The 26,216-nt window shown below is 34.1% G+C and overlaps 2 protein-coding genes across 5 annotated transcripts in view; one reads left to right on the plus strand and one right to left on the minus strand.

The window, feature by feature from the left end:
* The window catches only part of Mam (neurogenic protein mastermind), a 160,270-nt gene that overhangs the window by 122,429 nt on the left and 11,625 nt on the right, over window positions 1-26,216 (minus strand). The window lies entirely within an intron of this gene.
* The window catches only part of Elp4 (Elongator complex protein 4), a 137,303-nt gene that overhangs the window by 96,798 nt on the left and 14,289 nt on the right, over window positions 1-26,216 (plus strand). Inside the window, exon 1 of one of the 2 annotated variants that reach the window (XM_083036058.1) lies at window positions 21,076-21,302. The exons of the other annotated variant lie outside the window; for it this stretch is intronic. The gene's annotated coding sequence lies outside the window, so the exon portion shown is untranslated. Of the gene's footprint in view, window positions 1-21,075; window positions 21,303-26,216 lie in introns of those variants that run through there. 2 annotated transcript variants of the gene reach the window in all.

Consider the following 26,216-nt stretch of genomic DNA (forward strand, 5'->3'; position numbering starts at 1 on the left):
GCAATTTACACCGTCCGATTAGTTGTAAAAGATTAATATCCAAGCGATGTAGTAGAACGAAAATATTTAATGTTAAATTTAATATCAATTTTTTTGTCTCATTTTTATCTCGAAGCATTTCACGTTAAATTCTGAGATCGCAAAGCTTATTGGAATGAAATACGTTCCAACTGGCTTTATCGAAAACGCAAGATGTGTAGCAATGCGAAAGCAGAAAGCGGAGTTAAGGTACACTGTACGAGCGAATTTAGAGAAATCTTTGATAAATAAACTAACAAGCGGGTTTCGCTCCATTTCCGCAGCCGTTCGTCTAGCTAACGGTAAACGATTATTAATATACGTTCCAATTCTACTTCTTACGAGAAAACGACGCTTATCGCGAAGCCGCGATTATCATGAAAAACGCATATACAACGTGTCTATGTTAAGTAAGATTTAAAAGTCGATGCTTATCCGCCGTATTATCGTTCCCAAAATAGAGAGCAACGAATTTGTATATGGCGTAAAAAGACTCCCGTTGTTCCTTCCCCCTCTCCCTTCGCACTTCTTTATAATACTGTGTTCGTACAGGCGGCTAAACTAGGGTATTATTCACAGACTAATATTAGAACAGCGATGGTCACCGCTGCTCCATCGCGAACAAAACTTTAAAGAAGTCAAACGACTCGATGTACCGCGATAGCGTCCAAAGTTACAAAATAGCAGCTTGATGTAAAAGACATAGGAATGCATCGTTCGTGACTTTACGCGATAGCGTCTACATAGATAATTTTCTCTACATTATGGAAAAGTAGTTTACTACTTTTTTAAAGTAGTTATTATACTAGTTGTATTTCAGAAATATATATGGATAAATAGAAAAAGAGAGGGAAAAAAGGAGAGAGAAGAGAGAAAGGCGAGCTTCCCGCCAAAGTCGTGCACTTTCTCCGAATCACAAATACTGAAATATCATCGAAATGGAAAGACGGTTATTTCGAGAAGTGCATTAACAGCACGTTCTACGTAAGCCTGATACGTAATATTTCTTCACCTAACACTTTTGATCTTTTTCACGAGTCCTGTGTATTGGTTATGGTTCTGTGGTAGAATGTAATCACCGCGAATATACGTACAACTTTTATCCTGACAAGTTGCCAACGCATCAGTGACAACTTATTCGAAGGGCGGGATGAGCGCCCCTGTTTAGGAAGGGTACATAACTCCAGCACGGTATTACACGGTGTGTCCGTATAGGTTCGTATAGACTAAGACTTGTCTCCATAGAACCGGCACAGCTGTTTCGTATCTTTTTCTCTCGGCTCGGCCTCGTACCGACTCTCATCCCTTGCATCGGTCTATCCCCCCCCATCTCGAAACGCACTACGCATCGACCCTTCCCTTCGTTCGTATAGACGCAAATCCTGCGTGTCTCTCAAATGAGAGAAGAACGCAGGAATACAAGATTCAAAACAGCATGTCGAGCCTGACTACTGAAATCTTTTCGTTTCGTGATAAGTTTCTAGTTTTCTTTTCGGAGCCAGATAAATAGCAACGTAATTATTCTTATTATTAATATACCAGATTTACATCGAAAATAATTAATAAATTAATATATAGAAGCAAACATTTTTTTGTTTTATTCTTATTTTTTAGAAGAGCTCGATAGAAACTAAAGATTTAAAAAATACGCATTAGAGCACATGCGTGCATAAATCTCAGAAGTTCGATATATAATATGTGAGTTTTTCTTTTATATCTTTCTATATTTCATATGACTTCGATCGTAACCTGGCAAGCGACATGAATAAAACATATTTGATATTTTAATACGTGAATTGCATAACAGGTTTGAAACTTTTAGAATCTCCTCCTGACCCGGTTTCCGTTGATGGAATTTCAAACCGCTGCATCGACGAGAATTACTTTCGTTACATTAATTCCGTATTATCGCATGTGCAAAGATTGTGACACTTTAAAACAATTAGTTAATTAGCAAACGGAAAATCACTCATTCGTGATTTGATGTCCATGATAATCTGTTTTATTATATGAATATTTTTCTCCAAATGACTAATCGCCTTTTAAATATATTTTGTAAATATATATGCGTACGATAAATCATTAATATAGTTTATCAACTCAACATTTCTATACATTTCACTTTTAATGACAAGGAAATAAAACTATAAATAATACAAAAAACTTTTGATTCAACACTACATAAGATGCAATATAAAAGTAACTCTTACGAAAATTTCAATAGTGATGCTTCTCTCATGATATAATAAATCAAGCGTTAAAAATAAAAATTTATACGAATACATACTATAGAGAGAGAAAGAACCTCTCTAGTCTAGTCTATCTTCTACTATTCTAAATCAATTATTATACTGTAAAAAACCTGCTAAAGTTTGATGATTTCACAGTCGAGAATCTACTGTAATTTTTTTAATCCAAAAAATCTAAATTTGAAAAAGTACAGAGCTTTCTCTCCTAATTTTTTTATTTTTGGGAAACGTTCGTCTTCCTAGGCAAATTTATAAGAAACAATTGGTAGTAGGTATAAATTCGTTTCGTCAATATCAATATTTATCAAGGAGTTCAGTCCTAACTATTTTAGAAAAAGAATTTTTTTCCGTAAATTCTATTGCTCACAGCGAATCTTAAGATTCAAATTTGAAATATATATGTACACACACACATAGACAAAATAAAGACACATGAAAGATATAATTTTCTTTCTAGAGCTTCTATATGGAATTGAGTCCTTGTGTCTGTAAATACAGCTTGTATGCTTTTTGAAATACTAGAACACAGCGCGCGCTACGCGCGCCCCATTCCTCAATTTTATATAAAAAAGAATGAAATGTTTATATAAAGTTTGTTTAAACTTGATTAATATTTTTTGACAGAAATCAACTGATTAAAGCGTTAATTTGCTAATCAAATTTTAAAATAAAAATGTTATAAAAATTAAAATAATAATATTACAAATATATGTTATAATACTTTAAACTCGAATATTTTTTGACAGAAATCAGCTGATAGCTGTCAAAAGATATTAATCAAGTTTAAAGTACTGTAACATTTTATTTAAAACATATTATTTTATAATTTTTATTGCATACTATTATTTTAAAATTTAATTAACAAATTAGCGTTTTAATCAGCTGATTTGTGTCATAAAAGATTAATAAAGTGTTAATTTGCTAATTAAATTTCAAAATAATAATATGTTATAAAATGTAAAATAACAATATGTTGTAAATAATATGTTGTATAATATTTTATCCTCCATTAATATTTTTTGACAGAATTCAGTTGATAACTGTCAAAAATATTAATCGAGTTTAAAGTGTTATAACATATTATTTATAACATTATTATTTTAATTCTTATAATATATATTTTTATTTTAAAATTTAATTAGAAATTAACGCTTTAATCTGATTTCTGTCCAAAAATATCAATCGAGTTTGAATAAACTTTATATTATTTTTTTTTTAATATTCTTTTTAATGTATAATATGTCATAATAAGAAATAATACTTTACACTCGATTAATATTTTTGACAGTTATCAACTAATTTTTGTCAAAAAATATTAATCAAAGATATGGTATTATAATATATTATTTACATTATATATAATGTGTATCATAAGAGATTTTTTCAACGTGCATATGCTATAAATATAAAAAATAAGAAATGTTTATTAGTTATTTTATAACACATTTCAATTAATTTAATAGAACGCGCGTTAATAATTAAATTATATCTATTTTTATAATGCGCTAATTTTTTCTCCAAATTTATTTATGCAAGTTTATCGATAACTTGACTTCAATAAAGTTTATTAAAAATAAAATTAAAAAATATATATATATATATATTTATTATATATTTATTATATATATATATTTTAATTTTATTTTTAATAAACTTTATTGAAGTCAAGTTATCGATAAACTTGCATAAATAAATTTGGAGAAAAAATAAAATTAGCGCATTATAAAAATAGATATAATTTAATTATTAACGCGCGTTCTATTAAATTAATTGAAATGTGTTATAAAATAACTAATAAACATTTCTTATTTTTTATATTTATAGCATATGCACGTTGAAAAAATCTCTTATGATACACATTATATATAATGTAAATAATATATTATAATACCATATCTTTGATTAATATTTTTTGACAAAAATTAGTTGATAACTGTCAAAAATATTAATCGAGTGTAAAGTATTATTTCTTATTATGACATATTATACATTAAAAAGAATATTTAAAAAAAAATAATATAAAGTTTATTCAAACTCGATTGATATTTTTGGACAGAAATCAGATTAAAGCGTTAATTTCTATGAAATGTGTTATAAAATAACTAATAAACATTTCTTATTTTTTATATTTATAGCATATGCACGTTGAAAAAATCTCTTATGATACACATTCAGAAATTAAACACACATATATACAATAATTTATCTTATTTGTAATTTATCTTAATTCATTTATTTCAAGATAATGAATTTGTGATATATATAATATATATTTATATATAATATTACGATTAATTTGACATTAATTTTTTTAATGTGTATAAGTATAAAAATAAAAAAAGGTAAATTTAGATATCAAACAATTTGCAAGAATTAAAATAAGAATAAAAAGAATTTTACCGATACATCTATTATCGCAAATTATATTATAATTATCAGAGAAAAAAGGTTTATTCCTAATACCTTTATCTAATACCTTTAATACCTTTTATCTTATATATATTTATATATGTAAATATTTGATATAATTTTCACAAATACATTACCTTAAAATTTTTTTAAATAATTCGACACTCACCAATTTAATGTGCGGAATTGTAGACAATGTTAATCTGTAAAATATAGACGTATAAATATTATATAAAACAATTAAAATATTTAAGTCATTTATATTTCAAATCATTTTTTGAAATATTACAATTAATTAAATTTTCAAATTAATTTTAACATTTCAAAAAATGATTATTAAGTATTAGGCGCATAGTTAACTTTTTTATTCGTACTTAAAGATATTCAAAAACTATATAATTTGCAAAGAAATATTTTTTAAAGAAAGATAGAAATAATTATAAAAAATATTTAAATTAAAATATTTTACTATTTACTTTTACTATTAAATATTTTTAAAAAATTTAGTTACGCATTACATAAATAATTAAATCTATACATCTTTTAAATATAATACAATGTAGAAATTGTATTTTACACATATACAAATATTTATTATTAAAAATTATTATATTTATTATTAAATATTCTAAATATTTCGAAATATAAAATCTAGGATATTTTACATTTATTATTATACAACAATGTAAAATGTGGATCATTACCGCGAAGATAAATGGATAATCACACAAATAACAAATGAAAGTTAAATAAATTATAAATTATATTTACCCTATCATTGCTACGCCGTTGCCCGATGCCTCCCCGGGCATCCGACCTCTCACTCTCACTCTCACTCTCACTCTCTCTCTCTCTCTCTCTCTCTCTCTTCACGTCGTTCCGTTGAATTTTTCGAAACACTTGCACTCGCGTTACTTTTTTCCGTTCGCGACGCGGGGCGACGTCCGGATTTTAGATATCACATTTCCGACGCGTTTCGATAAAACGCGAGAATCGCGAGAGCTTATTCGTGCGCGAATAAAACCGATGCTCTGTTTTCGCGTCGCCGTTTTTTTCAAGGCACTTATCGGAAGGCTTCATCGAACGACGATGATGCGGCGACTACTTCACGACGCACTCAGAGTCGCCGATATTCCAAGAAATGGGCACTACATTTCACTATGTTTTATATATCACAATTCAACGACGTAGAAATCGGATCGACAACGCCGAAAAACTCGGGAAATTCGCGTGAAAAGCGCAACGGTAATTCGATCCGCCCGTGTACAGAGAAGACTCGCTCATGAAATGGCGTCGCGTCGCGTCGCGTAACGGACTCGCCCGTGCAATCGCGATCACGATGTCGTACACGATTTCGCGACGTGATCGGATTTGTACGACAATTAAGCACGTAAAAATACTAAACTCACACTCGTACTGTCGCGGACCGGCGATGAGCACGTAAACATTGATCTCGAACAATCGAAAACACCTTGTAACAGTAGCACTGCCAGTTACGGAATGCGCAACACGTCTCGACGATCGCCAAGGTCGTAGTGGTGGGGATGCTCGGGCCGCCGAGCCGAGACGAGCTCCGAGTCGAGCCGAGTCGAGCCGAGTCGAGCCGAGTCGAGCCGAGCTCCGAGTTTGCACGTACACCGCGACTTCTACCACTACGACCTTGGCGTGCTGCGCGTCCCGGAACTGGCACAAGCATGTCTGTTGCTAGGTGCATTTCCGGTTCGCGATTCTCGCGTTTTATCGAAACGCGTGGAAATGTGATATCTAAAATCCGGACGTCGTCCCGCGTCGCAAACAGAAAAAAGTAACGCGAGTGCAAGTGTTTCGAAAAATTCAACGGAACGGTGTGGAGAGAGAGAGGTCGGAGGCCCGGGCAACGGAATAGCAACGATAGGGTAAATATAATTTATAATTTATTTAACTTTCATTTGTTATTTGCGAGATTATCCATTTATCTTCGCGGTAATGATCCATATTTTACATTGTTGTATAATAATGAATGTAAAATATCCTAGATTTTATATTTTTAAATGCTTAGAATATTTAATAATAAATATAACAATTTTTTAAATAATTTAATAATAATAAATATTTGTATATGTGTAAAATACAATTTCTACGTTGTATTATATTTAAAAGATATATAGATTTAATTATTTATGTAATGCGTAACTAAATTCTTTTAAAATATTTAATAGTAAAAGTAAATAGTAAAATATTTTAATTTTAATATTTTTTATAATTATTTCTATCTTTCTTTAAAAAGTATTTCTTTGCAAATTATATAGTTTTTGAATATCTTTAAGTACGAATAAAAAAGTTAACTATGCGCCTAATATAATCATTTTTTGAAATGTTAAAATTAATTTGAAAATTTAAATATTAATTTTAATATTTCAAAAAATGATTTGAAATATTATAAATGATTTAAATATTTTAATAATTGTTTTATATATAATATTTGTACGTCTATATTTTACAGATTAACATTGTCTGCAATTCCGCACATCAAATTGGTGAGTGTTGAATTATTTTAAAAAAGTTTAAGGTAATGTATTTATGAAAATTATATCAAATATTTAAATATATAAATATATATAAGATAAAAGGTATTAAAGGTATTAGATAAAGGTATTAGGAATAAACCTTTTTTCTCTGATAATTATAATATAATTTGCAATAATAGATGTATCGGTAAAATTCTTTTTATTCTTATTTTAAATTCTTGCAAATTGTTTGATATCTAAATTTACCTTTTTTATTTTTATACTTATTACACATTAAAAGAATTAAAGTCTCAAATTAATCGTAATAGTGTATATTATATATATTATATATGTATATAAATTTTTCTATGAACGCTTAGCTTTCTGTAAAAATACTTTCATTTTTGTCGAGTGTCGTTCATTCAAAAGTGTCATTTATTTTCCTATAGTTGATAAGAAACAATTCGTATTGTTCACGAATTCGTTCCGCAGTAAATAATCTTTGGATCCTTTGGTGAAGTGCGAACGTATTGCTGCTCTCTTTCGCAGGCTTTTCAAACGGAAGAATCCCTTTTTAAGGATAATGGTGGTTTCGCGTTACGCGCATATACGCGCAGCCATCGAGACGCGCGAGTTCGCTTACGATAGGATGCGATGTTACCTTGCCCAACGTGTAATTCATTTAATAACGTTCTCTCTGTCTTTCCGTCTCTCTCTTTCTCTCGCTTCTTCCACATCGTGTCTTGGATTTCCCTCCTTACAAACACTTTGTGCGAGAGTTAATTACCTGTTACACACTCCGCAGAGTAGAAAATGTCAATTTCTAATCTCCGTCTATGTATATCGAGTTCGATTTCTAGGCGACTTTTTTCGTAAATAATAATCGAGAGCTCTCGTGATATAAAAAAAATTGAGCCATCAAGTGAATTTTAAAAAATTTATGCCATTTCGAAAGAATTATACAACTGATGTATTTGTAACTTTATATATTTGTCAATTTATATCACATTCCTGAAGGGCTCTATCTTTGTATATGTTATTTTAAATAAATAGAACGTAATCTTTTGTGAACGTAATCTTAAAAAGAAATCTTTTATTGACTCGTGATAAATTGGACGGTTTTGTTACCAAAATAGGTTCGTTCTTATTACAAATGATAAGAATCAAATACGAGTTAACATCGCCGATCGAGACGGAAAAAGAGAGAGAAGCCGATTGTTATCTTACCTAGAACAACAGTCGCGAGCGATACGAACCGTTGGACATTTTTCCTCTTTTAACGTGCAGAACAAAAAGTCCCTATTTTCCGAGATTATACGCGCCTTAACACATTGCCGCGATTTGAGCACCGCTGCACACAGGAAACGTTTGTAGTGCGATTAATACCGAGAGGTGTGTACTACCCGGATCACGCACGTCGGCTGTCAGCTGTCGTCGAAGAGGGTCCAGAGCACCGGCGAGCGAATGCGACCTTGCTGGCCAGTTGTCTTCGCTCCGGTCGGCTAATTAATGCCGCAACGTCGCGCGCGCGCGATACATACATGCGTCACGGCGCGGCGGCGGCAGTGATAAGCCCGGGCTCGCGACTCCGAGCCGCGTAATCGGCGCGTCGAACGCGTCGTCGAATTATATAGTTGTCATTACCGAGCAGAAATGGATTCGACACGCTCGTTTCAGAAGCGAACCTTTGACTTTGGGACATGACACGCGCAATTAAAACCCCGCGATTCGCCCGATCGGTCTCGTGTAATTCAATCAATATAATTTAAGATAATTTAAGTTAATTGCTCGTCTACGATGCCTAATCTCTCGTTCAATCTAATTGTGCTAACAACAGTAGGAGTTAAACGAGGAAAACCGGGACGAAAGTATCATATAGCCGGCGAACATCGATTCATCGTTTAATTCTTCGTGAAAGAGAAAGAGATCGAAGTCGAAAATGAAAAGATAAAACACGAACCAAAAACAGGGAACCAAAGCATGTGAGATTAGAAGTCATTCAAATTTAAAGAGCAAGAAAAATTTGTGCTTTAATTATATTTAATTTTTAATGCTCCATCATTTGAAATATTTTTATGCGTCATAATCAAATTCTATTTTTATTCGATCGCTAATACATACGAGTGCAACGATATGTTCAGATCCTAAGTAAGAAACGCAAAATCACGATGCATCGCACGCGCGCTCGACGATCGCAAAGAGTAAGAAGTGGAAAACCGATTAAATGACGTTCCCTCTCGATTAAAATAGCTGGGAAAACTCGTTTGCCCGAAGTGTGTCACTGTCACGATAATTGGCGAAAAAGGCGAGTTTCTTCATTGCAAAGGTATTTTCGCACGTGGCACACGTTCCTTTTTTCGCCCCCTCCTTCTAACCCCAACGAAAAAAAAGAAATGATCGAAACTCTCCTTCATCCAATGCCTTTCATCGATCATTAGTCGAGAATATCTACATTCATTATGCGTCACGCATTCACGTGATCACAAGAACCTGTTGTCCAACGGAGATTCGACATTTCTATTCTCGGAAAAACTGACCTAACTATATACTTTTACTCACGTGCATCGCATATTAACATACAGCTCATCCTCCAACTCGATAAAAACGACAGTTTTCACATTAAATGATTCTATCGTACCGGAAAAAAATGTTTGTGAAGAGCCATTAGTCATAACTTAATGACTACTATTTCAAAAGAGAGGGATTTTAAACATATGTATCTCATTACTAAACTCGAATAATTAATACATCGCTCTTACAAATTATTTTCATAATTGTCCCATTTCAAACTGTAAGTTTAAATATTGCGAAGTATTTTTTTTCTATCGTGTTATTGGATCATTGAGTGATTAAAGATAAAATTTTTTAAAGCTACGTGATAACGTAATTAATCTTCGATCAATATATGACACGTCGTAATTTGCGCGTTCCAGAGATTTTTACAAAACTCAAGTCGTGACACGTGCGCGATAGTTGCGTTAGTCAAAAGTATGCATTTCACGCGATGCGGAAACTCTAGGAGCTCGCTCTTCGATCGATTGTGCAATCTGTTATTACGGACCACTGTGCATTTAATGCGAGTTTATCTGCGTTCACTGTCGAGTGTTGTAGAATAGTAGTATCCTATACTCTAACTGCCTTCGAGGCGTTCTATTCACAAGTAAACCAGAGTTTCTCGCTTAGCATATCTACTTCGACACACTTATTACAAATCGCTCGTTCGTATAAACGAAATGGCGTCGTTGACAATCGAAACAAAGCATTAAACTGTGAAAGTGTCCTAAACATTTCTACCCAAAAACATCTTGAAATTTCCATATTTTACATTATCGAAAATATTAAAAGTTTTGAAATGTTTCTCAGGTAAGAATGTTTAGGGCACTTTCACAACTCACAATCAATCCTTCGTTTCGACTGCCGATTGCCGATGCCATATTCACATATTCCATTATGAATGAGAGATATATGTAACTCGAAATTCGAGTCAATTCGAATTGGCTTAAAAGTTGCCTAGTTAATTTCTTACGTGACATCGATTGAAGGATTCAATCTTGCACAAACAAGTGATAAGTTTTATGAATCTAATTGACTAAATACTTGAGGATTTGAACAGCATACAAAAATTCATCAAACAAAGGGCAGCATGCCATGGTAACGCGTTTCAACATGGTTTCTGTCCATGAGCAGCTACGCCACTTTAGTGCTCAGAGAATGTTCGAAAATGGATAGAAGTATTGATACTTTACAATAATTAATAATGTTTCAAAAAACTAATAGCCCATTTTTGATTAATTAGATGATAATGTTTTGATATCTGTATCAAATATTTTTATTGATAAATTCTCATATAAAAATAAAATTGAAAAATTAATTATATAATAAATTGTGCGACCTTTTTATTTTTGATGTAATTAAGCAAGTATCGGAAAACAATACCGAATAGTAATAACATCTTAATAAATTTAAGTATCCCTATCCCTATACACGCGCTGAACGATTACGCGGCCCAGCACGGACAAATAAGCGAGAAGGGAACGGGCGTGGACGAGATGATACGGGTGTTTACGATGAACGCAAAAACCACAAAATTGATCAGCGCGGGAGGAGAAATATCGACGGATGTTTAATTTGAGCCCGTCTCGAGCACGTAGTTGTGTCTTCATCGATCGACCGTCACCTTGAATTAAGCGTCTCGGAAAGATTGGCTACTCGCGAGAAAGAAAAACAAGAATGAACGGATAGAGAGAAGAAGAAGAAAAAGATATCTCTAATGGAACATATGATAGCGCGGGTGATAGTAGCATGAAATTTAAAATTACACATAGATTTTGTCGCATTCGTCTTAATTTTTTCTTACTATTTTTGAAATTCAAATATTATGCGTATTATTATAATTTCGTAGAGAATCCTTAAGAGTTCTAATGTTCTAATGATTAAGCCTCTTCCCCGTTCTCACACTCCCTGAATAAGTTTATAGCAGATGTAATGGATTCTATCATTATAAAAATGAATAAAAGAAAATTTACCTCCTTCTTTAGCTTCTTATAATACGTCGAAGCTAAGTGTCGCATCGTGTGAGAAAGCAGGGCGCACACGGATCGATTCTAGTGATAACGGCGGGGGGTGAAAGTAATCTCGGTCGCTCACGATCTTCTTCGAGAAATTGAAGTTTGTATTCTACCTTCGTTAGACAGTCACGATACTTTCACTTTATTTAAAAAAACAAAAAAAAATCGCGAGACGATCATGATTCATATGATGTATAAAACATGAAAATGTATTCGATCATCAATCGTTAATTATCGTGTCGAAAAAATGTCACACACCCGATAATCACTCATTTAATCGATTTTTTATTCGCATTAATCACTTCTTCAAATGTTCCTAACCACGCTTCATTCGGAAACCGGTCTTTTCCTTACTTCTTTTTCTCGAGAACTGACGCTTAAAAAGAATGTCGACAAAATTAACTAAATTCCTTAGCACATCATTGGCCTAAAACTAGTAACCAAGTTATTGAAATTTTTCTAGAGACAAGAAAAGCGATACTTGTGCACAACTATTGTGCACACACACACACACACACAAACAAAGATTTTTGCACAGCAGGTAAAAGTCTTTCTATGGAAAGGGAAACGTCCAGTCTCCGGAAAAAATGCGTATACTCCCACCACTTGGCGTTCTCTTTAAATAGCCCCCTACGTATATAAAAATTTCGAATGATAACTATCGGTATATCCAGTTATCAACTAATTAATACATGTTTTAGGTTGCGGTCAAGAATGCGCTACGAATGCTTCAAAACATCATTCTATCTTTATTCTTCTGAAATGTAGAACAAAGATAGAATGATGTTTCAAAGCATTCGTAGTGCATTTTTGACCGCAGCCATATATAGATATATTAAGCTAATTAAGCGAAATTATATCAAAATACAATAAATTATATGTAGAATTAATTTGCTAATTTTTGCTATTTTTTGCTTTTAAAAGTAATTATTTTGCTCCAACTATTATTTTTTATTCAGAAAATATGCCCCATATTTTTTTTCTCAGAAAGTATTTATTAAAAGATTTGAAATTTATTCACAATATACATGTTTTCTTTTACATATATTATTATTTACACATAAACCCTATCAACTTAAAGATGCACGGGATAAGATTTGAAGATGATGAGCGCACGCGATTCAAATAGTGAGAATACATGGCATACGTGAACAGGACAAGAAGCGTACAGTAACAGAACTGATACAATAAAGGCTGTACAAGTTGATAAAGATTATATGTAAAAAAATAATATACCTATGTAAGAAAACATCCATGTATATTATGACTAAATTTCAAACCTGTTGAACAAATACTTTTTGAGAAAATGTGGGGCATTATTTTTTTAGCAAATTTACTAATATTATAAAGTTACGAAGGGCTAGATAGTTCAAGATTAAGCTACCACGTTATTGTAAAAAAATTTTATTTAAATCGATTCTTTTCATCATTCTGGAAGTAAAAAGCATTCTAATGAAATTAAAATAAAAATAAATATTCTTTATAAAATATTTCATGTTTTTACATCAGAATGTATGAGAAAATTAAAAAAATGAAATATTTTTATATTTCGATAATTTTGTGCGTTAATATTTTTCGATGTAGATTTTTAGATATAGATATAAAAGATAATAGGTTTATTGAAAAAATGTATCATTCATAATTCACCCATCTATCTACAAGTAATTTCATAATTTAAAATAAAAAAAATTTTGAAATTTTTGAAGTGTATCTATTTTAAACAAATTTGCGTTAAGAATATTTCCTTTGAAATATATATATAGAATAAATTCTTCTTTTTGGATTTCTTCTATACTATTCAATATCATTTTTTTTACACATTATTAGGTTTTATAACTTGCAAAATTTTATCTAAAACTTTTTTTTAATATAACCAGCAGCTTTGGAAATAATCGCGTGGAAATTAAAAAATGAGAGATATCCTATATGTCTTTTAATAAAAAATTTATTAAATTTTTTTAATAGCCTAAAAATAGTCGCATTTTGAATATGTTTAATATGTCATTAAAATGTGCTTTCTATTTTCAATTTTAGTTTTCAAAATAATTTTACTCATACATACAACTGTCCTTATCTTATGATGATAATCAGATAAACAGATTATGAGCATGAATAATTTGGACTTTGTATATATCTATAGTGCGTGCTATGTCATAATATAATTCGAATATAATTCTCAACTATCCATTTTTCTGTCAAGAACATTACTTTTTTTAAGACTGACAACTCGAAAAAAAAATCCGCAGCGTAATTCTTACCCGAAAACACATCTGTTTATATTTAATTTTTTCATATAACACATAAATCTGATGAATAAATTATATAATCAAGCGCCCATTTATGTTCTTAAGACAGTACAACTAAAACTTTTATACATTCCCTGCTTAGCCAAAAGAAATTTTTTTTCTATAAAGAAAGTGGGAGATGTGCTAAACTAAATACATATGCGCAGTATGACTGTCCGTAAGGTAAGCGTAAGGTATTGTATGCAGACTTATAAGGGATTGAAAATCAAACGAAAAGAACCATTTAAGAACGTCAAATTCTATCCAGAAGGCTAGAAGTGATCAAGAATCCGACTGGCAGAAAAACATCGGGCATAAGAATTCCAGAAAAGTTTCGCCACGCCATGACGATGGTGTCAGGAAGAGTTGGTAGATAGGTATCTAAGGTAGCTTCTAGTAGATTTAGAGATGCAAGGGATACACGATGGATATACGTTGGTAGAGGAACGAGGAGCAAGACAAAAGGAAGAGAGAGGGGGGACTGTCGGCATCGAGTCTGCAATGTCCTCCTGCAATAACCGTTCGCTCTTTGTCCGTTCAGCTGCCTCCTGCTTGCCAGTGGTTGTCAACCGCTGGATTTGTCGCATGCCGTACGATTGTATACTCTCTCGTCACTGTATCTACCTATACAACACGTTACTAACGCGCGAAAAGACCCGCACCGTCTCTTAACCAATGTTGCATAACGTTGCGATCGAATTATTACGAGCAAATAAGCGAAATGTTTATTGTTCTCAGTGAAATCAGATGATCCATCAAGTAAAGTGAAATCAAATAATTTTCATACTATATATGAGCAACGACCAACTATGTATATCAAATAAATTAATATAATTTAGTAATTTAGGCAACAATTATATCTAATTAGTTAATCGAAGGGTATTGTGTTTTTTTCTCGTATGAGAACTAAATATATATATATATATAAAAGGAATACTTATTTAATGCGAATATTATCTGTAACTTCTAGTAATTGATTTTTATCTTTATGTTATTTAATTGCGCGCTATAATCGGTATCGTATCTATTTTTCAAATAATTGCGATGTCGCATAAATGCTTGCTATTTGCACATGAAGTGTGAAACGCAAGTCACGATAAGCGATCAATTTCGATTTTCTGCGTTCATATCATCATACATGTTGTATAATACGTTTTGCAAAAATCACATTGAAATCAATATTTATAAAATATGAAAAATTTCTAATCTTTTCTCTCTCTACCTCTCTCTCTTTCTCTCTTTCTCAATATTTATAGAATATTAATATTTTATGAACACGATTAAACTCGTGAACAATATGTGTGTGTATAGAAATATAATATAAATTATTTCATTCATTATTTACTTACATTATACGCATCAACGTGATCAGAAGTTATACAATATATCAAGATCAAAGTGTTGCGAGTACTCACCTGAAACAGAAAAATATAACAAAAACATAAATATCGCATCTTTTCAATTAGAATATTACTAATACTACGACTTAACATTTAACACATTTATATCAACTCGTACTTATATAATTTTATAAAAATAAGTTAAACGAAAAAATATTGAAATATCGAAATTAACATGGTATATTCGCAGTAAGCAGGAAATGAATCGTGGGAGTAATGAGCGAAAGCGAGAAAAGTCCGTAGGTGTATGGGGTGGTCAATATCGAGCGACCTACCCTGACGTAGCATCCCTTCGTACTCCTCGTTTTACCGGTCTTCTCCTTCTCCTCCTGGCTTCCTTACCCACCCCACCCTGTCTCCCTTCCACCTCGCGACAACCCACGATCACCAATATCCTTTATCACGATCTCCCACTTACGTAGCTAAGTAGCGTGAATTTGTTTTGATGGCAGGCCGCTGTGCGTTTATCGTACGTGTCATAATATTTCGCACGATGACTATGAAACTAGTAATTATTCAGTGATTCAATAATAAATTCAACCGTAATTTATAATCCTTCTCTTTATTCAATATAACTCTTTGTTTCATTGAAACTATAAATAACTCTCTATTCAAATAAAATGTATTATCGATGTATAACTGACGCATTTCGTATTTATATTATACATTTTGATGCATATGCAATAGATTTCTGCTATTTAAAGCTCGATATTTCCGCGAAACAGTCGCATATCTACCTATGCACGTTAGGATCGATTAGACTCGATTTATCTGAATATTACCTCCGCGTTATTGTACATTGATTCGAATTGATTGGAAGAGTAGAAATACAAAAAGAGATAAGGGAACACACAAGAGGTATTGTGTGGTGCTTAACTCTCTTTTGATATTTTCATTTTTCGATTGTCGAAACACACATAATCGAGCTGTTAACTTGACATTGTTAAGTCCGTTGCGTATCTATGATTTATAAATAGATATATAATAGATAAAATTATGAAGCTCTCGTTGAAAATTGAAATCTATAATTTCATAGGATTCAATTTACCATCAGTGTAAATGCGAACGAGATAGAATTTGAGGCGAAATCTTGAAATCTAAATTACGTTTCAATTTACTATTGATATCGATGCATCATGACAGCGCGAAGAGAAACTCATCTCGATCTAGCCGCGATGCTGTCCAAAGAAACCGCGGATTCGGAGATCTATCCCGACAGATAGGCCGCGCCGAAGTCAATTTGGTACCCGGAGTTACGCATGCTTGGAGAACGAAATTAAACAGGCAAATCTAATTTCCCCTCAGCGACACGAGCGCATCGCAGGCTCTCTCTATTTCGCTAGCAGTTCTCATTCAGTCAACATTAGAAAACGTTTAAAAATGCAAATAAAACTTGAGAGTTAGCATTTGGAAAAAGAAATAAAGAGGTGAAGGAAATATTATTTTTTTTTTTTTATAATTACTCTATAATAACTCCGCATTCCGTAATAATTTGGAGATACGACTGGACATTAAATAATTTTTTGTCTTTAAACATTGGTTAGCAAGATATTGCGATGGATTGTGCAATAGAGTAAAAAATGAAATACAAACGGCGATTAATAAGCACTTCCATAATGATGTATTCGATATCGATGATTTAATCCTTAATCTGTGTAATATATATATATGTTATATTGTTTTGCAACATATGTATCAATTGCGATATCGATATATACATGAAGCTTAGTTACGTCACTATCATAAAGCGCATATTCCCTCCATGTTCAATATCCAAGTAACAAGCTCCGTAATTATAGATATACTTAATCGTTTAATACTCACATAACAACCGAAGAACGATACCTCGTACACACAAGTCTAGTATATCTCTACATACATACAATGTTCACGAACATGGTATTTTCTATTCACATTTACTCTCTCTGCACTATCTAAGAACATTTTTACCGCTCATTGGTCGACGCACGACTCGACTAATTGTAAGCTTACTGTTTGATAAAAGAATCTTTACGCGAAAGGATTTGTTTATATTTAGATCCAGAGACTCTCGACTGTTCGACGGTGTTTATGTTTCGAGCGAATGACGACAAACATTGTTATTTTATATAAAATATTTACGTGCAATCCACGAAGAGCCAAGTAGTGTCTGCGGATAATGTATTTATGTATTACGTTTTATATTATCGTAAAAATTATTACGTTTCGTTACGACGGAGTATAACTGATGTACAATGTAAAAAAATTAGCATTTAAAATAAATGGCGAAATTATAAAACAATAATGACGCAATCGTTTTATATCGATAAGCACACATGTGTGAATTAAACGAAGGAGCAAGCTTGTAACGCTCGCTGTGATACACAGCATGAAAAATATATGTGTCACTCGCCTATCAAACGTTTCTAATGGCCAAGATTATTTCGTTCTCGCTGCTTCCGTCTCAATATGATACAAATGAACGTGCGATGAGTACGATTTAGCGCGCGCGCATATAGCAGCTGCTAAAATAGAATCCATCCGTGCGGTTTGTTTAACGATTTATTACATGTGTATGCGATACTGTGTGCGCGAAATTACGTAATATGATAAAATCATAAAAAATACACGAGGACGTGTTATCGCGTTACTCGCGTTTCGATTTTCTTTGCTCTGCTCGTACTTGACGAAATTTTGAAACGAAATTTCTGCGTAGTGTCTATTCAATCGATTAATGCATTTCGCCATTTCGCGCGTGCACCGATACAAATCAAGGACACATATCATATGTACCAATCTATGTATATATGTATAAAACTAGTATTTTGTCATCGAAATGAAGCCGGAAATTGATAGTTTAAGATTGAAAAAGATAGTTGTGTAATTTATCTCAGTTTATTTTTTTTTCCTCAATAAGATATCGTTCTGTAAGATGAGAAGAGTACAAACACACACAGATACTCTCCCTCTCTCTGTAAGAGAAACTATCTTTTTCAATCTCAAGTCGCGTTAAATTTATAGCTTCATCCGCATCATAGTGAAAATATACAAACTCTTAGTCTGCGTACAATATATGTCATTGATGTTTTCGCTCCGTTCCGATGTCAGCGCAGTCGGAGAGCCGACACAACCCTCGTGTGTCCCTTCCACCCTTATATCCCTGGTGCCAATAACCCCTGGTTCTTCTACTCTATTCTATTCTATAGAGTTACATCATACCGCGTAACTATAGGCGCGCTGCTATCATTAAATCAATAAATACCTGCCTGACCGTGTTGGGGACACTCTACTCCGAGAATATGCCTAACGATACACAGTAACCGCTTAACTTTTTAACCGCATCGGAAAAGTGTCTGCGCGCGTTCGGAGATCTTTTGTTGTCATCGATTAATTTCGAAAGACGAATATCGTTTGACATATCGAAAAATACTACATGTCATCTCGAACGGCAAAAATCAATGTTCTTAAAATATATATTCGCTTGCGCACAAACGTGACACGTTAAATAATCTTCGTAGATAAATTATCTTGCGTAATCTCTATATTACTAGATCGTGATATGACACACGACGTCGAGTGTGATCGCGCGCGTATAAATTGAAACTGTCAAGCTTTTACGTGAAATACGTGCGACGATACGTGCCAGATGCATTAGGCGCATTCGCGTAACGTATGGACTTTATAATTATGCAAAATTTATTCTATAAAAATAAAAAGTTCAAATAAAAAAAGGATTTATTTTTACAATCTTTCATAAACTGGGATATATCTGTTTTTTGTATAACTTTTTTGTATAACTTGTGCTTTCCATTTATTTTTTATTTTCGCTTGATCATTGATTGAGTTTGATGCGATAATCTAAACATAAATTTATGTTAAGTTGGCACCCCTATGTTATGCTATCATAATTCTGTTAAGAGTTCTGAGTTACTTAGAACTTAGAAATTTTTCGACGTATGTCAAGTCGAAAAATTTCTGTTACGATAAATAAAAATGTTTTCAAAGTTGTGATAATCAGGCTTTGAGCATTAGTTATTGATAAGACAAGAAAAAATGTGAAAACCGCATGGCTCTATATATTATAGTTTCCGAGATATCGATTTTTTTCACTTTTTCCCACTTTTACGTCGGGCCATACGAGAAATTTCTATGTCCCGACGCGCCGTAAAAGTGGAAAAAGTGAAATAAATCGATATTTCGGAAACTATAATAGATAGAGCCATGCGGTTTCCACGTTTTTTCTTGTCTTATCAATAACTTGACATACGTCCAAAAATTTCTATGTTACGATAAATAAAAATTTTTTCAAAGTTGTGATAATCAGGCTTTGAGCATTAGTTATTGATAAGACAAGAAAGAACATGAAAACCGCATGGTTCTATCTATTATAGTTTCCGAGATATCGATTTTTTTCACTTTTTCCCACTTTTACGTCGGGCCATACGAGAAATTTCTATGTCCCGACGCGCAGTAAAAGTGGAAAAAGTGAAATAAATCGATATTTCGGAAACTATAATAGATAGAGCCATGCGGTTTTCACGTTTTTTTTTGTCTTATGGAGTATGATTCAGAACTTTAACGTCTTTCACCAGAACTTGATATTTTACAAATATCTTCGATATTGAAAGTATGTTTTTTTATCTCTATAAAAATTGCAAAACTCTTTCAAAAAATAATCAGGAACTATGTAACTATTGAACAATTTAAATTTACTCACCTCACGGTTGCTTCTTTGTTGCCCGATGCTTCTCCGGGCCTCCTCCTCGTAGAAGTTTCGAAACACTTGCACTCGCGTTACTTTTTTTCGTTCGCGACGCGCGGCGACGCCCGGGTTTTAGTTATCACAATCTTCGACGCGTTTCGGTAAAACGCGAGACTCGCGAGAGCTTATTCGCACGTGAATAAAATCGAAGCTCCATTTTTGAGTCGCCGCCTTTTCCAAGACCCACTTTTCGCAGGGGCTTATCGAACGAAGATGATCAAGAGAGCGACTTCGCCGCGACGCACTCAAGTCGCCAAAGGACGCAAGCGAGACGAATATTGAGCGAGATTCACGGCCGACGAGATCAATCTCACGCTTGCGAGCGCGATTACGATGTTGGTACGCGCGACGTGATCATATTTATACGATAATTAACCACCAAAGATACTAATTAATACAATCGTTCTTTCGCGGAGCGACAAGAAACACGCGACCGTTAATCACGAACAACCGAGGAGCAGCAGTGGAGCTAGACTGGCACTGCCAGATTCGGAACGCGCAGCGACAGCGACACGCGCGCCACGTCGTAGTGGGGGGGGGGGGGGGGGGGTATGTAGTCGCGACGTGATTCGCCGAGCTCCCACGTCGCGACCTTTACATACCCCCACCACTACGACGTGGCGCGCGTGTCGCTGCTCGTTGCTCGTTCTGAAATTGGCAGTGCCAGTCTAGCTCCACTCCTGCTACTCGGTTGTTCGTGATCAATGGTCGCGCGCTTCTTGCCAGTTCACGAAAGGACGAGTGTATTAATTAGCGTCTTTGGTGGTTAATTATCGTATAAATCCGATCGCGTGGCACGCGCGAGATTGATCTCGTCGGCCGTGAATCTCGCTCAATATTCGTCTCGCTTGCGTCCTTTGGCGACTTGAGTGCGTCGCTCTCTTGATCATCTTCGTTCGATAAGCCCCTGCAAAAAGTGGGTCTTGGAAAAAGTGGCGACGCGAAAATGAAGCTTCGGTTTTATTCGCGCGCGAATAAGCTCTCGCGAGTCTCGCGTTTTACCGAAACGCGTCGAAGACTGTGATAGCTAAAATCCGGGCGTCGCCGTGCGTCGCGAACGAAAAAAAATAACGCGAGTGCAAGTTTCGAAACTTCTACGAGGAAGAGACCCGGGGAGGCATCGGGCAACAAAGGAGCAACCGTGAGGTGAGTAAATTTAAATTGTTTAATAGTTATACATAGTTCCTGATTATTTTTTGAAAGAGTTTTGCAATTTTTATATAGAGATAAAAAAACATACTTTCAATATCGAAGATATTTTAGAAATATCACAAGCCAACTTTACACACCCAAATTTATGTTATTTTGCTAACCAAATTAATTATTTATTAACAGAATATTTCTTGAAAACGATGTAAATTTCGGTATAAGAAATCAATGGTAATACGATTTGAGGATCACTGTCAAACTAAGCACCTCCCCATATCATGAAACCTCTTTTTCTTTCTTCTATCATCCCCTCGCTTGCTTATACCTTATCCACCGGCAGGATGCTACGGAATCGAGACGGTATATTCGCTACCATGTGAATCATATATGATACCAACCCTACCTGAACATAAAACACTGCCGCAGACACCATATGGTTATGAGTTTGGCTTTTGTATGGTGGTTTAACCTCATTTCGCCAACTTTAAGACCGCCTATCGCGGGAGACGACTAGCGGGGACGTAAAAACAAGAACTAGGTCAACGATATATAATTTTTGAGTTGTGGTACATGTTTACCTATTAGTAATAGACTTTACACACGTATCCTTTTAACTCCTAAAATTCAATCATATTTTATATAACATAATATAACATAATCGTGTTATATAACGTAATAAATTAGATATAATAAATAAAATATTTTCTCAAGATATGTATCTTAAAATGTATTGAGAATAGATACGAAAAGTATTTCAGGTTTTAAGAATATTATATAATAAAATTATGATAATACACGTATTATATAATATTATAAAAATAGCTTATTTTTTTACAATTCAAAAAGAAATACTTTCGTGACGTTTATCGTCAAACGACATACATATGTAAGAATGAAAGAATTTTGAAAGAACAGTTAAGTGTTCGTGATGATATTTATAACGCGAAAATAGCGATATAAAAAATATATCCGTATTTCTTAAGATCTAAATTCTATGAATAAAAATAAAAAAGAAGAGACATATACATATATCATGTTGCAATGATCAAAGAGAAAATTGCGATTACAGATGGATATAACTTGTCAGAGATAAACTTAACACTCAGAAGGAGATCTTATGGAAAATCTGACAATCTCGTTATATGATTTCTCAAATCGAGCCAGTCTCACATCTAATAATATCTACCTACGTAGCAGAAATGGACATTAATTAAAAAAAAAGACTAACTACCGCATTACCGTGTCGAGGAGCTAGACATGCGATAATATAAGTATGCGCTGCATTCGAAACGACGTAACCAGTAAAATTTCGACATTGAAAATTAAATTTAAACATCAGAATCAAGCGAAAAATTATAATAATTTTTTCATCAAGTATTGATACGTTTTACTTTATTGTGATTAATCTCATTATTACTAATTTAAAATTAATATTTGTAATCTCTAATCAGTTTTTCATTATCTATAGTAGAATAAAACTAGTATCGCTGCTCTCTCTCTCTCTCTCTCTTTCGCACACATACACACACTTTTTAGAGAACTTATCTCAAAATAAATAAATTTATCTATCCTTCTGCTTATATACAACGTGCCTGAAAAACGACAACAAGAACGATGTCTACCCTGCATTCCATTTATACTGTCCTTGTCTAATAAACCTAGTGTCTCATGACATGTACCGCAATTAGCTATCAGGAAAAAAATTTTGGAATTCCGAAAATTTCTTCGTATAACAAGCGACTCGCGGTATATGTCCATCCAATAAACTTACACGATAAATGAAATATCAGCTTATGACTGAGTTGAAAACCGCTGCGGAACGCTCAGCTGGAGCTCTGACACGAGGTACTCGCTGAGGAAGAGAGGGACGAAGAGATGGCAACAGCGCTCGACGGACGGGTGGCACCACTTCCACGTGCACGCGAGCAAGCAAGCAAGCAAGCAAGCAAACACATATACACATACATTTCGAAGGAAGAGTAACAGCAAAGGAGAGAGAGAGAAAAAGCAGAAGAGAAGCAAATGTGTCGAAAAGAGAGAAACACGCGCAAACGTGTATTCGTACATTCGCAGTTCGAGGTCTAACGCAGGGGGTTAGGTTGCGGGGAGTGAAAAGAGAGGAGAAAAGAAAGAGAAATCTACTGCGAGAAGGGAGAGAAACAGAATGTAGAGAAACGAACGAAAGAGAGTGCATCATGTGAAATGTTACCGCACGCACGCGCACGCGAACAAAGTGTCTCTCTTTCTCGCTCGAGATCTCTCCCTCCACGCGTTCCATATCTCGACGACGCGCGATTCCGTAACAATTGGTGAACCGACGTATCCGACGACACGTATGTACGAGTCGCATCTGGCTCGATCGCAGCTCTTCGTCACGAATGAGTCCGGCGCCAAGAAGCTGAGCGAAGGGACGGATATTTTTGCACGATTCTCCCTTTCACTAACGTTGTTTCGAAAATCGCCGTGAGGTACAGTTTCTAGCGCACACTCGAGCATTAACTCTAAATTAGACTATAGATCGATATATTCATCGAAAGAGAAACATATTTCACATTATACACAAAGATGATGTATAAAATATCTTCTATGTATAATGTATTTTACTTGTTATATCAGTTGTGCTAATTTTTAATGTGAATTCTATTTTTACGTATCTCTTTGATATATATTTAAAATAAAAGCATTAAAATTTTAATGAGACTATAAGGTAGAGACAGCGCGCATTTATCGGCGATCTTTCGTACGTATATATCTTCGTTATACCGCTCGTCCGCAGAGAACGGAGAAAGTTTCCCGTGCGAGTCACGCAAAACGCGGGGGAATCGCTGAAGACGACGGATGTGCAATGTATAAAGGTTACGTAATATCCGTTTTACCGAAACAGTCGATTGTAACAAAAAAAGAAAACCGGCGGAGACCGTGATTATATTGTCGTTGCGCCGAAATGGGGAGAGACGCTGGCTTACTTTTTATTAAACCGGCGATTTTGTGCCGAGTAACCTGGTTTCGATTCGATAACAATAGAGGGTGTGTATACGCGTGTATACGCAAACGAAGGAGTTCGCATGCAAAGATCGTGAATTATCCGACATATGCGTTTTTCATATTGTCCGATAACAATTCTTTTCCTTCGCGAAAAATTAACGATAATTATTATCGATGAACGATTGCGGACTATTTTAAAAAACAGAAACCACGATAGAAATTTAAATATATAATAGATCTAATAAATCAACTATCAAGCGTTACATTGTTCAAATAGATAAATTGAAAGAAAGATGATTTTTTGTGAACAAAATTAGAATGTACAAATCAGTCGCTCTGTGTGACGAGAAACTTACGGATCGATATTAAAGCCTGAATTATTTCCTCAGTGTTAGTCATGTATAGTAGCGAGTGAAATGGTGAACCTTATTTATCATTCAAACGATAACTTTGTAATCCGCGGTGCTCGACGGTTTCTGTATCCACACAAAATTATTAACATCGTTAACGAATGAATGTTTAGCGTAAACATAAACCAAGCTCGTGCATGGATTCGACAATAATTTTCACCTCGACTCGTGTGATGATAGATTGAATGTTTTATATAGTGCTTTATAATTACGTACGTACATCAATTAATAGATAAAGTACAATAATTTTGCTATTTGTAATGATTCAATCCGCTTTAAATTATATTCAATTATGGCTTAAAGAAAAAGACATATATGATAGTGATAATTAAATCGCGAATAATTTCCTTGCTTTCAAAATACTATTGTTCAGCATTCCGAGACACGGTAATAAATTCTTAAAATTAATTTCTCAAACGTTCTGCATAAAGATTATGCATGAATTAAGTCTGAGAAGAGTATTATACATGACGAGATTGTATATTTCTCTTATTTGTATATCTATTTTCATAAGTATTATACATATGTAAGAAGAGCCCATAAATGATAAAAGAGTGAGGAACATATTCGGAATTCAGGATCACAATTGCATTATTATTCCTATGGCGATCCCCTACAATGGCGATGCTCTTCCTTCCTCTCTTTGATTCCGTCAGGAGAACCTAACACGAATACACGTAACAAAGAACTCACGCTGAGCAGCTTGAATTGAGACTGCATTGTCTACATTCGTTAGTTCGATTTTTTTTCGATGCAGAATAGACGTTGTTATGTCGAGAAAGTTCCAAAAGCTTTTAAACGACGGGATGAAAACCATACGGTCAACGATCATGAGGTATTTTTTAACTAGATCCTATTTTATACATACATATAGAGTGTCCTGTCATACATGTCACTTTTAATACAAAAATTTTGAAACCAATTTTTCCCTAATATATGTATCAAACGATGATCGATTTTTAAATCCTAAATAACTGCACTAAAATGTTCACTGAGAGAGAAAGATTAGCATCAATTTGTACCTAACGTTTCGCGCGTATTCTTTTCCCGGATCCGGTTTCGCGATTGTCGGGTCAGAAGATTTCTAATTAGAGTTAAATGTTATATCGCGACGTACATATATACATATATATGCGGCCATCAACGTCGCTGCTGCATTATTGCCGGCGTATCCGTAACTTCATCTGCGCGTAACGCGTTTCGTCATCCGACGCGCGATGGATTCCGTATTTTTTTTCCCATTAAAACGTACGTCACTAGGCGCGGTAATGAAAGTCGCGCGCGATAGAAACGCGACGCACCTGGCGCGGTAAATCGTTACACGTCGGTTGCAACGCGTACAGCAGCGATCCTTTATTGCGGAACATTTATTTTCTTCACATACGATCCCGGAGAGTGGACTGGCGCGTTAACGCTCTCTCCCGCTGCCGGGAGTCTGTGTCTATATTTTTTTTCATTTTTTCGCATGCGACTAGCATCACGATCAGTCGCAGCAATCCTATATACAAATTAAATC

The sequence above is a fragment of the Prenolepis imparis genome, unplaced genomic scaffold, assembly GCF_030444845.1.
Source record: "Prenolepis imparis isolate NDT839.2.m4 unplaced genomic scaffold, iyPreImpa1.0 SCAF_4, whole genome shotgun sequence".
Taxonomy (NCBI): domain Eukaryota; kingdom Metazoa; phylum Arthropoda; class Insecta; order Hymenoptera; family Formicidae; genus Prenolepis; species Prenolepis imparis.